This window comes from Macaca thibetana, chromosome 3, assembly GCF_024542745.1.
Source record: "Macaca thibetana thibetana isolate TM-01 chromosome 3, ASM2454274v1, whole genome shotgun sequence".
NCBI lineage: Eukaryota > Metazoa > Chordata > Mammalia > Primates > Cercopithecidae > Macaca > Macaca thibetana.
The window spans coordinates 107,942,271-107,959,123 of record NC_065580.1 but is presented as its reverse complement, the minus strand read 5'-3'; the positions used below and the strand labels follow the sequence as shown (position 1 = coordinate 107,959,123).

The 16,853-nt window shown below is 37.5% G+C and overlaps 1 long non-coding RNA gene across 1 annotated transcript in view; it reads right to left on the bottom strand.

Annotated features, from left to right (window-relative positions):
* Positions 1 to 1,161: 1,161 nt before the first annotated feature.
* Positions 1,162 to 16,853, bottom strand: part of LOC126950147 (uncharacterized) — a 139,741-nt gene continuing 124,049 nt past the window's right edge. Inside the window, exons 3-5 of the long non-coding RNA XR_007724069.1 lie at positions 5,236 to 5,293; positions 4,597 to 4,750; positions 1,162 to 1,265 (exon numbers count right to left, since the gene is read on the bottom strand). This is a non-coding gene — a long non-coding RNA (uncharacterized LOC126950147). The remainder of the gene's footprint in view (positions 1,266 to 4,596; positions 4,751 to 5,235; positions 5,294 to 16,853) is intronic.

Here is a 16,853-nt window from a genome sequence, read left to right as displayed (position 1 = left end):
TTCACGATCCTTTTAATTTTCTCTGATTCTATACTTTCTCATCATTGCTTACTTTTGCCTACTTGTGCTTTTTATCTTCTTAATTAGGATAGCTAATGATTCATTTTCTTTTCAACAAGCAGTACTGAAAACTTTAAAAATTGTCACTTTTCTCTTTTATATTTTAAATTTTTCTCTCTATTAATCCCAATCTAATTTCTTGAGTTGTATGACGAATTTATTGACTTTCATTATTTACCAGTAGAATGCCTAATGCTGGCCGGGGGCAGTGGCTCACGCCTGTAATCCCAACACTTTGGGATGCTGAGGCAGGCGGATCACAAGGTCAGGAGATCGAGACCATCCTGACTAACATGGTGAAACCCAGTCTCTACTAAAAATACAAAACTAAAATTAGCCGGGCATGGTGGCGGGCGCCTGTAGTTCCCAGCTACCCGGGAGGCTGAGGGAGGAGAATGGTGTGAACCTGGGAGGCAGAGTTTGCAGTGAACCGAGATCGCGCCACTGCACTCCAGCCTGGGCGAGAGAGCAAGACTCCCCATCAAAAAAAAAAGAAGAATGCCTAATGCTATGCATGTTTCTCTGCGTGCTGCCTTCATGTCTAGATTGTTCTGCCATAACATGAGTTAGTTAAGAACTTTTTTTTTATTTCCAAGCAGTAAGGAATTTCTGATTTTATACTTAGTTTGCATTTCACCAGTATATCATTTTTCATACTTTATTTTCAACTTATAATCACTTTGTGTTAAAATGTCTCAAATATACCATAGAGTTGATTTTTGCTTGGTGATCCTATACAACTCTTTCTTTTAAAGCATGTATATGTAAATATAATTTGCATTTATCAGTATGATAGTTATGTTAGGATTTAGCTCTCCTTTGTGACATACTTTCTGCTTTTATAATTCGGTTTTTAAAACTGAGACTATTGGGCTGTTTGTTTTGTTCGGGTGTATGGGCTTCTTCTGATAATTGGAAAGTCTGTATTTTTCTTCTAATGGTTACTTTGTGGTTTTTTATAATATCAATAATCATCTGAATCTTCTATTTCAAAATAATATAGTATCAGGAAACTTTTGTGGGTCTGATTTTGGTAATTCCCCACTCTCATCAATGACTAATTGACAAAGTGCCCCCTTTCTCCTTACCTTTCTCCTCTGTCACAACAGTTTGGTTTTTGCCTTCTCATTATGTGTTTTGTGTTGTTAAATATACATATTCCTCCACTACTTGGCTTATTTATTTAAAATGATGTCTTTTGGCTCCTGGGAATGAAAAGATAGATAAGACCGTCATGAAATTTAGAGCACCTACCAATTCTTTTTTTTTTTTTTCCTAAGACTGAGTCTTGTTCTCTTACCCAGGCTGGAGTGCAGTGGCACAATCTCGGCTCACTGCAAGCTCCGCCTCCCGGGTTCAGGCCATTCTCCTGCCTCAGCCTCCTGAGTAGCTGGGACTATAGGTGCCCGTCACCACGCCCGGCTAATTTTTTGTACTTTTAGTAGAGACGGAGTTTCACCGTGTTAGTCAGGATGGTCTCGGTCTCCTGACCTCGTGATCCGCCCGCCTCGGCCTTCCAAAGTGCTGGGATTACAGGCGTGAGCCACCGCCCGGCCTAGAGCACCTACCAATTCTTATTAGTAACATCATATTTTCAGAGTTTATAACATTTACATGTCTTTAACCATACTGTTTCCATTTATCTCTTAATTTGTTGACAATCTCAAGTAGTGTCTTTAAGAAGACACAGGGGTGGTATTTATAGTAACAACATTCCCTGAACACTTGCATGTTTAACCACATCTTTCTCCACTTCACATTGGCATGGCAGTTTGATTTGGCTTTAAAAAAATCTTTTCTCACTTTCTTTCCATAAGGACTTTTTCCCTAAGGACATTTTGCCCGATTTAGAAGGTTGTGTTGTATCTGAGACAATCCAACTTGTTTAATTGTAAGTTGTAGATACTTTTAGTCTGGCTCGCCTAAAGATTTTTTTCCTTGGAAACCGAATCAGTTTACTGAAATCATTCTCCATTTTGACACATCTCTATTTTTCCTAGATCATGATATGCCTTATCAAGCATAGATTCAAATTACCTTCTATATTTTGGAATATTACCTTGAATCATATTTCAGAATATCTGTACACCTCCATTCCTTCTTCTAAGACTCTAATTTTTAAAAATATTAAATCTCTTTTGCCTATCCTCCATTTCAGGTGTCAGCAAAGTATGGCTCATTGGCCAAATTCAGCATACCACCTGTCTTTGTAAATAAATTTTTACTGGAATACAAGGTATTGTTTATGACTGTTTTCATACTGCAATAATACGATTGAGTTATTATGACAGGGAACATATGGCCTTCAAATCTGAAAATATCACTACTGTCAACCCCTGTTCTATATCAATCCTTTCTCTCTAATCCTTTTTAACTCTTTATTCCTATTTCATTTCGCTGGGCTTTCTTGTTCCTGTCTTTTATGTTCTGTGTTCTTTCATTCAACAGTGTATTTTCTCCCCAGAGTTGTTTTCAAATGCCTTTATTTATGGTATTTTAATTTTAGTCTTCTACATTTTTCTGAGTTCCTCCGGAAAACATCACTTCATATCCTTTTCTCTCAACATCTCTGATCACTGACTTCAGCATATATATATATCTATGTGTGTGTGTGTATATATAGAGAGAATTTCTTTCTAAATATCTTTAAATTTGTAGCTATATAATAGGTCATAACGTTAGACCTTCTCTGTGGCAAAACTTTTCAGGTAACCATTCTTTATTTACGATTTGTTTTTCCTTTCTCTTTCTCTTTACTTCTTTTCCTATAGTATTATTATACAGGCATTATTCTGATTCCTGTTTTGTTTCAGACATCTATTTGGTTGATCTGACTTGGCATCTTTTGAGAATCAGCTATTTTCAGGCAACGGGGAATATGGGAAGCACCCGGTCTTGTTTTAGAAAACATTTCTCATGACTTGAGGACTTCTGTATTCAATATTTGGCCTTTGCTTCTTCCCAGAAAATGAAGCTATAGGCAACCGTGCAGTTGTCCCTCAAGGCACGGTTTCTGCATAACTCCTCCACATGGATGACTGTTTCCAGTAACCACAGCTTCTCCACGTGGTGTTGGCTTCATCTCTGCCTCTCTGGCTTCTGAAACCCAAGCTTCCACCATCAGCCTGAGAGCCCATGCACACCTTTGGCTTTACATGCTCTAGAATCCATCTGTCCCTGTGTGGCTCCTGGGAGGATTCTGCTGTTCCCATTCCCTCCCAATTTCCACTTTGCTGGGTCCTTTTGCCACCTATTTTGTGGTTTGGCATTTCACGTCTCCTTTTATTTTTTTTTAAGAGTTTGCATGTGTTTTTTATATCTCCATGTTGCTTTTTGTTGGTTTTCTAGAAAAGGTGGTTGAAATGCTGACTTCATACTGCATCATCACACCGATATCTGTCCTAATAGCTTTAAGTTTCACTTTCTCAATCTGTTTAATGAGGTATTAGCTGCCCCATGGAGTTACTACAAAATGTATTAAGCAATCAATGTAGATTTCCTAGCACATCTTTCTCTATTATCCTTCGTATCTACTCAGGAAAGGGTAAGAGGCTAATTCTATTGCTTCTCAGTCTTTCTTGCCAAGGTTTAATTTCAGAACCATACTGCAAATGTAAAGTTGCACTCATGTTTTCTGGTTATCGTGTAAACTTCATGTATATAAAAATTAAATTAGATATTTCTCTTCTCAGAGTCTTTAAGATGTTATTTAGATAATTATAATAAAATACTTGGACTAAAATTTGAGGGCAAAAGTTTGTTTTCCAGATAAAAAGTATATGGAAGAAAGCATTACAGGCAAGGCAACAGAATGTATACAGCAAGAGAACTATCAAAGATGGTGGAATGTTTGAGACCTTAAAGAAATTCAGCATTGATGGCTGGAAAGCATGAGATCACAAAAGCCATTTAAGGACCTAACTCTTCTGATCAAAACACTGCATCAATTATTTAGTCTCTTGTGAATTTAGCCATGCTGATACACTATGGCTAATGGATTAAACTTACAACTTGAACATTTTTAGCACCCTCTTGAGCAATCCAGCATATGAATTATAAATTATGATACCCTCATTGGAAGAATGAAGTTGCTTCCCCTAATCGTTTATTAATATAAATGTCTTCATTTTCTGAGTAAAAATACTCGTAAAAATTATGTATATGTACACTGAGAAGAAACAAAATTGGCCTCTTACCCTTTCCTGGGTAGGTAACTCAGAATAGTAAAGCTGTTCTAATAAACAAATGTGTATATGTATATTGTTTTAAAATTATGCATTCTGTGTGTGTGCACACATGTATTCAGAAATGACACATATCAAATTAATTGTGGTTGACTCTGGAGGGAAAAGAAAAGAACTGGAAAAAATAAATAAGACTTCAACTCCATCTAAGGTATTTTATGTTTTCTTCCTTTATTTAAAAAATTCTTTAAAAATGTTAACTGTTAACTCTGTAGAGCAATCAGGTGTCAAGGTGGAAAACTGAGTCAACAAGACAAACTGAAAGCAACAATCAAGCTTCCTATTCACTTACAATGCAAGCAAGAAGTGCAAAGGGGCTCCAGCTTCCCAGTGTTTCATTTTCCTCTACAGAATGGAACTGGGTGAGGTTCAGGAATGAGGGGGAGTCATCTCACTGCTGAAAAGCCCCAAACAAAAGGCCTTTGTCTCTTCATGGACCCATAGACCTGGGAGAAGAGGAGAAGGGCTTTAAGGAGGAAAGTACTGAGTCAAAATGAGGAAAAGTGCTTCAGTCAAGGCTGCTAAGCAAAAGAAGCCTCCGGATGGCGGCAGCAGGGTGAGGAATTACATATGCAGGTGAGCATGGCTGGTGGTGGTGCAGAAAGGGGATGAATTCTTGACCGCAACTCCCTGCAGAGAACTGCAATGCACTGGCTGTGCACCAAGTCTGTAGGAAAAGCCGTTTCCTCCCATAAAGCTGCAGGATAAGCCATGAATTTGCTCATGGTTAGGCCTAAAATATATGTAAGATTTTAACCTGGAGACAGACTGCTCAAATTCTAGTTATAAATAAAGTCATTTGTTCTCTATACTTTTCTGTATTTTATACTCTTTCAAAAATTAAAGTTATACATATACATTGAAAAAACAATTCAAATAGATACATAAATGAATAAAGTAAATAGTGAAAGTCTCACTGTAATCACATTACCCAGAGATATCCACTGGTAGCAGGCTGGTGTCTTTTCTTCTGAATATTTTCTGTGCTTCTATATACAAATATATAGAGAGAGACATATTTATAAAACTTGAGCAATTTTTAAATGTATTATTCTGCATTTAATAATACAGTACAGCATCTTTCCAAGACAAGATGTATCGATCTAGCTCATCTTTTAAAATGGCTGCATAATTACAATGTACACAGCAATGCAATATTGCAGTGATGTGGCATAATTTTGTTACCCCATGTCTTACAATTTTCTAAATTGAAAAATGTAATTTATTAGCACATTTGCTACAATTATAAATAAAACTGCAATGTATATTCTTATACTTATGATGTGCACATCTTTGTGTGTTTAGGTATTTTCTGAGTAAACCCTTAAGGTAGAAATGCTGGGTCAATGGATATATTAATGTTGACACATTGCCAAATAGCTTTCCAGAAACTTTGTGCCACCAATGCATCTTCCAGGGCTACATGAAAGAATGTCTTTTAACACACTGTTGCCAAAACTGGGTGTTTTAATAATTTTAATTCTTAACAACTGATAAGCAAGAGATAATTTTACCTTCAATTTGAATTTATTTTACTAATAAGGTTCAGCATTCTTTAATGTTCACTGATCAGAACTAGCAATTTTGTGAGCTCCCTATTCATTTTCTTTGACAAATTTTTCACGAAGTTTCCTATTTTTCATATTAATTTTCAGGTTGATATGTCTTAGTACTACCTAGCTAGACAGATGCACACATATTTATATATATAAAATGCTGTCCTAAGTATGACAAATATATTTTTATATTGTCGTATTTTATATGTGTTCTTTGCTTTTCATATGTGTTCTTTGCTTTTCAATTCTGTGATACTTCTTGACAAAAGAAACTTAATTCTTAGAAAACCAAATTTGGAGGAGGGACAAAGATGGCTCATTAGAAGCAGTTGCAGTCTCAGCTCTCACAAAATGGCCAGTGAATTCTGCACCTTCAACCTGAGGATCCAGGTTCTCACATTGGGACTGACTAGGCAGATGGCTTGACCCACAGAGAGTGAGGAAAAGCAGGGTAGGGCGACAGCACACCCAGGAGTCCCATGGAACCAGGGAAGTCCATGCCCCTAGCCAAGGGAGGCAGTGACTGATTATGCAATCCTGCCCAGGAAACCACTCTTTCCCTATGGATCTTTGCAACTCATGGATCAAGAGATCCCCTCTTGAGCCCACATCACAAGGGCCTTGGATCCAAAGCACAGAGCTGTGCACAGTCTCAGCTGAGCAGCTGCTCACTTACTTGCTTGCTCAGGCACCCAGGAGTTTTGCATACTCCGGCCACAAGAATGCAGGCAAGGTGAGAGATTCCGTGCATTCCTCTAAGAAGGAGGCTGAATCCAGGAAGCCAAGCAGTGTTGTTCTGTGGGCCCCACTCCCACGGCACCGCACAAATTAAGACCCACTGGCTTAGAATTCCAGCCGGCCAGTGGCAGCAGGCTGGACAGACTGAGACAGCAACCTGAGACAGACTGAGTTTCCAGTGGGAGGGGTAGCCACCATACCTGCAGCTGGAGTAGGCCATTCTAACAGGCCAGCACTGGGGACTGGGAGGAATTCCCCAAAACCCAGCACAACTGCTGTGCCTGATCATGGCCAGTCTGCTTCTTTAAGTGGGATCCCAATTCATCCCCCCTCACTGGTGGGGCCTCCCTGTGGGGATTTCAGCAACTCCAGCCAGATTTATACAGACAGAACTCTGATTTCTCCCTGGGATAGAGTCTGCCAGGATGCCTGTTCTGGAGAGGCCGGGTAGTCAGTGCAGTGCAGTGCACCTGCTCTGCCAAGGGGCAGCCATACTGCTTCTTTAAGCACATCCCTGATCCTGTTCCTCCTGACTGGGTGAGACTTCTCAACAGGGGTCACCAAACACCTCCCACAAGTGTTCTGGCCAGCATCAGGTCAGTGCATCACTGGGATGGAGCTCCCAGAGAAGGAGAAGGCTGACATCTTTGCCGTTTCACAGCCTTCACTGGTGATACCTCCATGTTTCAGGAGGGACCACGATGACTAGGGTCTGGAGTAGACCCCCAGCAAACCACAGCAGCCCTACAGAAGAGTGAAGAGTGGTCTGTTAAAATAAATAAACAGAAAACAACAACAGCATCAGCAAAAAGGCCCCACAAAAACCCCAATCAATGGTCAGCAATCTCAAAGATTAAAGGTAGATAAGACCATAAAAACTAGAAAGAATCAATGCAAAAATTCTGAAAATTCAAAAACCCATAGTGCTCTTCTCCTTCAAATGACCACAGCACTTCTCCAGCAATGGCACAGAACTGGGCTGAGGCTGATATGGCTGAATTGACAGAATTAAGCTTCAGAAAATGGGTAATAATGAACTTTGCTGAGCTAAAGAAGTATGTTTTAACCCAATGCAAAGAAGCTAACAATCATGATAGAACAAAACAGGAGCTGATAACCAGAACAGCCAGTTTAGAGAGGAACATAAATGACCTGATGAAGCTGAAAAACACATGAGAAACTCACAATGCAATCACAAGTATCAATAGCAGAATAGACCAAGCAGAGGAAAGAATCTCAAAGCTTGAAGACTATCTTTCTGAAATAAGACAGGCAGACAAGAATAAATAAAAAGGGGCCAGGTGTGGTGGCCCACACCTGTAATCCCAGCACTTTGGGAGGCTGAGGCGGGCAGATCACGAGGTCAGGAGATTGAGACCATCCTGGCTAACACAGTGAAACCCCGTCTCTACTAAAAATACAAAAAAAATTAGCCAGGCGTGGTGGTGGGCATCTGTAGTCCCAGCTACTCAGGAGGCTGAGGCAGGAGAATGGCGTGAACCCAGGAGGCGGAACTTGCAGTGAGCCGAGATCATGCCACTGCACTCCAGCCTGGGCTACAGAGTGAGACTCTGCCTCAAAAAAAATAAATAAATAAATAAAAAGGAATGAACAAAACCTCTGAAAAATGGGATTATGTAAAAAGAGTGAACCTAAAACTGATTGAGGTATCTGAAAGAGACAGGGAGAATGGAACCAAGTTGGAAAACATACTTCAGGATATCATCCTGGAGAACTTCCCCAAACTACCAAGACAGGCCAACATTGAAATTCAGGAAATCCAGAGAACCCCAGTAAGATACTCCACAAGAAGATCAATCCCAAGACACATAATCAGTTTCTCCAAGGACAAAATGAAAGAAAAGAATGTTAAGGGCAGCCAGACTGAAAGGCTGAGTAACCTACAAAGGTCAGCCCAACAAAATAACAATGGGCCTCTCAGTGGAAGCTCTACAAGCCAGAAGAGATTGGAGGCCAATATTCAACATTCTTAAAGAAAAGAATTTTTAATCCACAATTTAATATCTGGCCAAACTAAGCTTCATAAGCAAAGGAGAAATAAAATCAGTTTCAGACAAGCAAATGCTGAGGGAATATGTCACCACCAGGCCTGCCTTGCAAGAGCTCCTGAAGGAAGCACTAAGTATGGAAAGGAAAAACTGTTACCAGCTACTACAAAAGCACACTGAAGCACACAGACCAGTGACACTACGGAGCAACCACATAAACAAATCTGCAAAATAACCAGCTAGCATCATGACAGGATCAAATTCACACATAACAATATCAACCTTAAATGTAAATGCAATAAATGCCCCAATTAAAAGACACAGAATGACAAACTGGATAAAGAGTCAAGACCCAGCAGTATGCTGTCTTCAAGGGATCCATCTCACATGCAAAGAAACACATAGACTCAAAATAAAGGGATAGAAAAAGATTTACCAAGTAAATGGAAAACAGAAAAAAGCAGGAGTCACAATCCTAGTCTCTGACAAAACATTTCAAACCAACAAAGATCAAAAAAGACAAAGAAGGGCATTACATAATGGTAAAGGGTTCAATTCATCAAGAAAAGCTAACTATCCTAAACACACATACACCCAATACAGGAGCACTGAGATTCATAAATCAAGTTCCTAGATACCATCAGAGAGACTCAGAGTCCCATAGAATAATAGTGGGAGACTTTAACACCCCATTGACAATATTAGACAAATAACATTGAGATAGAAAATTAACAAAGATATTCAGGACCTGAATTCAGCTCTGAAACATGTGGACCTGATAAATATCAACAGAATTCTCCACCTCAAAACAACAGAATATACATTCTTCTCATTGCCACATGATACTTACTCTAAAATTGATCACATAATTCGAAGTAAAACACTCCTCAGCAAATGCAAAGAACTGAAATAATAACAGACAGTCTCAGAACACAGCACAATCAAATTTGAATTCAAGATTAAGAAACTCACTCAAAAACCACACAACTACATGGAAATAGAACAACCCGCTCCTGAATGACTGCTGGGTAAATAATGCCATTAAGGCAAATATCAAGAAGTTCTTTGAAATTAATGAGAACAAAGAGACAACATACCAGAATCACTGGGACACAGTTACAGCAGTGTTAAGAGGGAAATTTATAGCACTAAATGTCCACATAAAAAAGCCAGAAAGATCTCAAGTTAACAACCTAATATCACAACTAAAAGAACTAGAGGACCATGAGCAAACCCCAAAGCTAGCAGAAGACAAGAAATAACCAAGATCAGAGCAGAATTGAAGGAGATGAAAACACAAAAAAACCCTTCAAAAAAATCAATGAATCCAAGGGCGAATTTTCTGAAAACATTAATAAAATAAACTACTAGCTAGACTAATAAAGAGGAAAAGAGAGAACCAAATAGACACAATCAGAAGTGACAAGGGGCATATCACCACTGACCCACATAAATACAAACAACCATCAGCAAGTACTATAAACACCTCCATGCACATTAACTTGAAAATCTAGAAGAAATTGATAAATTCCTGTACACATACACCCTCCCAAGACTGAACCAGGAAGAAATAAAATGCCAGAATAGACCAACGACAAGTTCTGAAATTGAGGCAGTAATAAATAGCCAAAAAAAAAAAAACCAAACTCTAAATTAAGACCAGATTTATAGACATAAAAGAAAGAGATTTATAGCTGAATTATTCAAGATGTACAAAGAAGAGCTAGAACCATGTTTACTGAAACTATTCCAAACAATTGAAAAGGAGGGACTCCTCCCTAACTCATTTTATGAGGCTAGCATCATTCTGATACCAAAACCTGGCTGAGATACAACAACAAAAAAAGAAAACTTCAGGTCAGTATCCCTAATGAACATTATACAAAAATCCTCAATGAGATACTGGCAAACTGAATCCAGCAGCGTATCAAAAAGCTTAATCACCATGATCAAGTTGGCTTTATTCCCAGGATGCAAAGTTGGTTCAACATACACCAATCAGTAAATATAATCTATCACATAAACAGAACTAAAGATAAAACCCACATGACTATCTAAATAGATATAGAAAAGGCCTTTGATAAAATTCAACATCTTTTTGTTAAAAACTCTCAATAATCTAGATATTGAAGGAACATACATCAAAATAATAAGAGCCATGTATGACAGACCCACAGCCAGTATCATACTGAATGGGCAAAACCTAGAAACATTCCCCTGGAAAACCAACACAAGACAAGGATGCCTCTCTCTTATTCACCATAGTGTTGAAAGTTCTGGCCAGGGCAATCAGGCAAGAGAAAAAAATAAAGGGTGTTCAAATTGGAAGAAAGGAAGTCAAATTGTCTTTTTTGCAGATGACATGATCCTATATCTAGAAAGCCCCATGGACTCAGCCCAAAAGCTTTTTAAGCAACTTCAGCAGTCTCAAGATACAAAATCAAGGTGCAAAAATCACTAGCCTTCCTATGCACCAACAACAGGCAAGCAGAGAATCAAATTATGAATGAACTCCCATTCACAATTGCTACAAAGAGAATAAGATACCTAGGAACAATGCAGCTAACAAAAGAAGTGAAGGAATTCTTCAAGGAGAACTTCTAACTACTGCTCAAAAAATCAGAGAAGACACAAACAAATGGAAAAACATTCCATGCTGATGCACAAGTAGAATCAATATTATGAAAATAGCTATACTGGCCAAGGAATATATACATTCAAATGCAATTCCCATTCAACTACCATTGGCATTCTTCACATAATTAGAAAAACCTATTTTAAAATTTATATGGAACCAAAAAAATCCCAAACAGCCAAAACAGTCCTAAGCAAAAAACCAAGGTGGAAGCATCACACTACCTGACTTCAAACTATACTACAAGACCACAGTAACCAAAACAGCATGGTACTAGTACAAGAACAGACACACAGACCAATAGAACAGAATAGGGAACCCAGAAGTACTCCACACACCTACAACCATCTGATCTTTAACAAACCTGACAAAAACAAGCAATGGGGAAAGGATTCTCTATTTAATGAATGATGCTGGGAGAATTGGCTAGTCATATGCAGAAAATTTAAACTAGACCCCTTCCTTACACCTCATACAAAAATTAACTCAAGATAAAGACTTAAATGTAAAACCCAAAACTATAAAAACTCCAGAAGAAAATTTAGACAGTATCATTTAGGACATAAGCATGTGAAAAGATTTCATGACAAAAACACCAAAAGCAATAGCAATAAAAGCAAAGATTGAAAAATGGGACCTAACTAAACTAAAGAGTTTCTGCACAGCACAAAAAAAAAACAAAAAAAAAGTTTAGCAATCTATCAATCTGTCAATGGTCTAATATCCAGGATCTATAAGGTACTTGAACAAATATAGAAGAAAAAAAAACATTAAAAAGTGGGCAAAAGGCATGAACAGACACTTCTCAAAAGAAGTCATACATGCAGCCAACAAATATGAAAAATAGCTCAACATCCTGATCATTACAGAAATGCAAATCAAAACCACAACGAGATACCATCTCACACCAGTCAGAATTTAAAAAGTCAAGAAAGAACAGATACTGGTAAGGTTGCAGAGAAAAGGGAATGTTTTTACACTGTTGATGACAGGTAAATTAGTTCAGTAATTGTGGAAGACAGTGGGCAATTCCTCGAAGATCTAGAGGCAGAAATGCCATTTGATCCAGCAATCCCATTACTGGGTATATACCCAAAGGAATATAAGTCATTGTATTCTAAACATACGTGCATGTGTACATTCATTACAGCACTATTCACAATAGCAAAGACAAGGAATCAACCTAAATGCCTATCAATGATAGACTGGATAAAGAAAATGTGGTACATATACACCATGGAATACCATGCAGCCATAAAAAGGAATCCTATTATCCTCAGCAAACTAACGCAGGAACAGAAAACCAAACACTGCAAGTTCTCACTTCTAAGTGGAAGCTGAATGGTGAGAACACACAGACACATAAAGGTGAACAACACACACTGGGGCCTGTTGGGTGGACAGTGGGGACAGAGAGCATCAGGAAGAATAGCTAATGGATGCTGGACTTAATACCTGGGTGATGGGTTGATATTTGCAGCAAACCACCATGGCACACATTTGCCTATGTAAAAATCCTGCACATCCTGCACATGTACCCCAGAACTTAAAATAAACGTTGAAGAAAATAAAAGAAAACCAAATCTGTCTGTCTTTATGGATCTGCCTTCATATCTTCAAGGTCATGTTTCTTTCTGATTTGAATTACCGTATCTGAAAATGTGAAAATCTGAAAATGACTAATTAATGGCTAATGTAAAAATAAGTACAGGGGGAGGGAGGGAATTTTTGCTTCTGGGATGATGGTACAGACATATTTTTCCCTGTTCTTTCCACTAAATATAACTAAAAACCTTGTCATTTTACATTAAAGCAGACATAAGTAGATACTGAAAGGTGGAAAGACTAAGGCAGAGTGGCTGGGGTTCTCTGGACTCAAACAATGACACAGGAGTGAGTTCCCTGGGCTTGCTTTTAACCTCATGTATCCCAGACAGGGTTCTGGAGAAGCTGGAAACTCAGTGAGCCCAGACAGTAACTTACTCTGTCTAGCATATAGATAAAGAAGTGGCTCTTTAGCAAGACAGAAAATTTTTAGAAAAGTACTGCTTTATGGAAGCCATAAAACCACAGGACCAAAAAAAAAAAAAACAAAAACAAACAAACAAATAAAAAACTGGCTCCATCCCCAGCCACACCAGCGAGAGCTGAGCAGGAGCCTAGGCTCCCACCATTGCCAGGCCATAAAGAAACACCACCCACTGCTGATATAGTGTCAGAGGAGAGTAGAGAGCGGCAATGGCATCAGCGGAGAGCACATAGGCAGCTTGGACTTCCACTCCAGCCTGGCATAAATGAGGCTCGCTCCTCCAACTGAAGTGTGTCAAAGGAGGACTAGGGAAGCATCAGGACCTTCCACACCACCCAGTGGTAATGATACCACCCACTTCTTGGTGCCAGCGGTGCCATGTGAGCATCAGGAATGAGGCATGCCTGCCACTCTCAGTGGAGGCCTACTCAGGTACTGAGCTTCCACTTCCACCCAGTAGTAATGCGAAGCCCCAGTTTTGGATGTCAATGGAGGCTGAGTGAGGAACCTGGATTTTCCCCTATCTGGCTGTAATGAGGACATGCCCCTTCCTTGTCCTTCCAGAATGGTGTCACAAAGAGCCTGCTAAAGCGAAAAGCTAACTGAGATGCAGTCTCGTAACATACTACCCCAAATGCCCAGGTTTTGGTCAAAAATCACTCCTCATACCACGACCAAGAAGATCTCAAACTGAATGAAAATGTACGACATATTCCAACACAGAAATTACAGAAATATTACAATTATTTGGCAAAGATTTTAAAGCCACCATCATACAAATGCTTTTAATAAGCAACTATGAACACACTTGAAACAAATGAAAAAATAGAAAGCCTCAGCAAGGAAATAAATGACATAAAAAATAAGCAAGGGGAAATTCTAGAGCTGAAAAATACAATAAGCAAAATAAACAACTCAACGGATGGACTCAAGAGCAAAATGGTGAGAACAGAATTTTTAAAAATCCATGAACTTGAACATAAAGTAACAGAAATTACCCAATCTGAACAATGGAAAGGGAACAGGCTAAAATAAATACATACATACAAATAACAGAACCTCAGGAACTTTGAAACAATAACAAAAATCTGAAGTTCAGACTACTGGGGTTCCAAAAGGAGAGGAGGAGAACAGGGCTAGGCAAGTACTCAAAAAAAAAAAAAAAAAGGAAGAAAACTTCTCAAATTTCACAAAGACATAAATCTACAGATTCATGAAGCTGAATGATTCCCAATCAAGATAAATGAAAGAAATACATACCAAGACACCTCACAGTTAATTTTTCAAAACTTAAAATGAAGAAAACGTTTTGAAAGAATCAAAAGAGAAACAACTACTTCTTATAAAGTAAAAACAATTTGAATAGCAGCATACGACTCATCAGAAACTATGGAGGCCAGAAAGAACAGCCATATTGTTTTCAAAGGGCTAAAAGAAAAGAACTGCCAATCCAGAATCCTATACACAGTGATAGTATCCTTCAGGAATGAAGGGGCAATAAAGACTTTTTTTAATAAGATGAAGAGGAAACAAAAAATTTTTTTGATTTTTTTAAAATAAAAAGAGTAAAAGAGTAGCTAACGGAAGTTTCCTAAATAGAAAATAATAATAATAATAATAAAAGAAGTAGCCTTGGGACATCAGGAACGGGGAAATAATATGATAAACAATAAGATGGGCAAATACCATTTTTCTCCTCTTGAGTTTTCTAAATTATGTTTGACAGAAGAAAGAAAAATCTTAACATCATCTGATGTTGTTCTAAATATATGTAGAGAAAATATTTTTAAAATAATGTTATAAATTGGGAAAAGTAAAGTAGCATAAAGTAAGCATATTTCATTCAAACTGGAAAAATGATGACAGTAGATTATAAAGAGTTACATATGTGTAGTGTAATACATAGAACAACCACTGAACAAAAGCTATACAAAGTGATACACTCAAAAACACTATTGATAAATCAAAAGAGAACTCTAAAAAGGTATAAGCAACCTGTAAGAAGGTAAGAAAAAGCAAATGAGAAATGAAAAACAGAAAGAACAAGTAGAAAATAAAAAATACAAACCTCTTCCGATTAAAGACAGAGGTCAGCAGAGTGGATTAAAAAACATGATTCAACAATATGAACTCTATTAGAAACTCACTTCAAATATGACAATATAGGCAGGCTGAAAGTAAAAGATATGGCATGCAAACATTAATCAAACAAAAGCAAGAGTGGCTACATAATATCAGATAAAGTAGACTTCAGAGCATAAAAAAAAATCTTTAGAGACAGAGAGTAACATCATATAGTGATGATTTGATAATCCATCCAAAAGACATAGCAATCCTAAATGTTTACATGCCCAACAACGGAGATGCAAAATACGTGAAGCAATTTCTCAATTCAATTGATTGAACTGAAAAAAAGAAATAGACAAATCCACAATAATAGTCAGATCCCTCAAAACTCCTCTATTAATAACTGACTGAACAATTAGACAGAATATCAGCAAGGATACAAATCACTCAATAACACCATCAACCAGCAAAATCTAATTAACACTTTTGGAATACTCCACCCAAAGATAGCAGAATACACACTTTTTTTAAGTGCCAATAAAACAAATACCAAGAAAGACCACATCCTGCGCCATAAAACAAACCCCAACAAATTTACAAGAATTGAAATCACTAAAAATATAATCTCCAAACACAATAAAATGAAACTAGGAACCAATAATGATAAGATAACAGGAGAATCTACAGACACTTGAAAAATAACAATTCGTGTCCAAATAATTCATGGGTCAAAGAGAAAATCTCAAGGGAAATTTTTTATAATTTAAAAGAAAATAAAAATGCAACATATTAAAATGTGTTAGACAAAGCTAAGGCAGTTTTTTTAATTAGTTTTCTCTTTGCTTATTACTTTGCTTTTGCAATCAGTATTAAGTTGTCATCAGTTTAAAATATTAGGTTATAAGATGTTATTTGCAAGCCTCATGGTAACTTCAAATTTAAAAACCTACAACATACACACAAAAAATAAAAAGCAAGAAACATACCACCAAAGAAAATAGCCTTCACAAAAATGAAGGAAGGAAAGATGGAAGGAAGAAAAAAACCCACAAAACAACCAGAAAACAAATAACAACAACAAAGAAAGAAAACAAATAACAAAATGGTAGAGGTAAGTCCTTACTTATTAACAACATTGAATGTAAATGTACTAAGCTCTCCAATCAAAAGACATAGAGTGTCTGAAAGAATAAAATAATAAGATCCAACAATCTGTTGCCTACAACAAACTTCACCTATAAATACACACATAGACTGAAAATAAAGGGATGAAAAAAGTTATTCCATGCAAATGGAAACCAAAAAAAAAAAAAAAAGTAGGAGTTTCAAAAGAACTATAAAAAAAAGACAAAGAAAGTCATTATATAATGATAAAGGGGTCAATGCAGCAAAAGGATATAACAATTGTAAATGTATAAGCACCCAACATTGGAGAACCCAAATATATAAAGCAAATATTATTAGAGCTAGAGAGAGACCCCAATAAAATAATAGCTGGAGACTTAGGATGCCAAT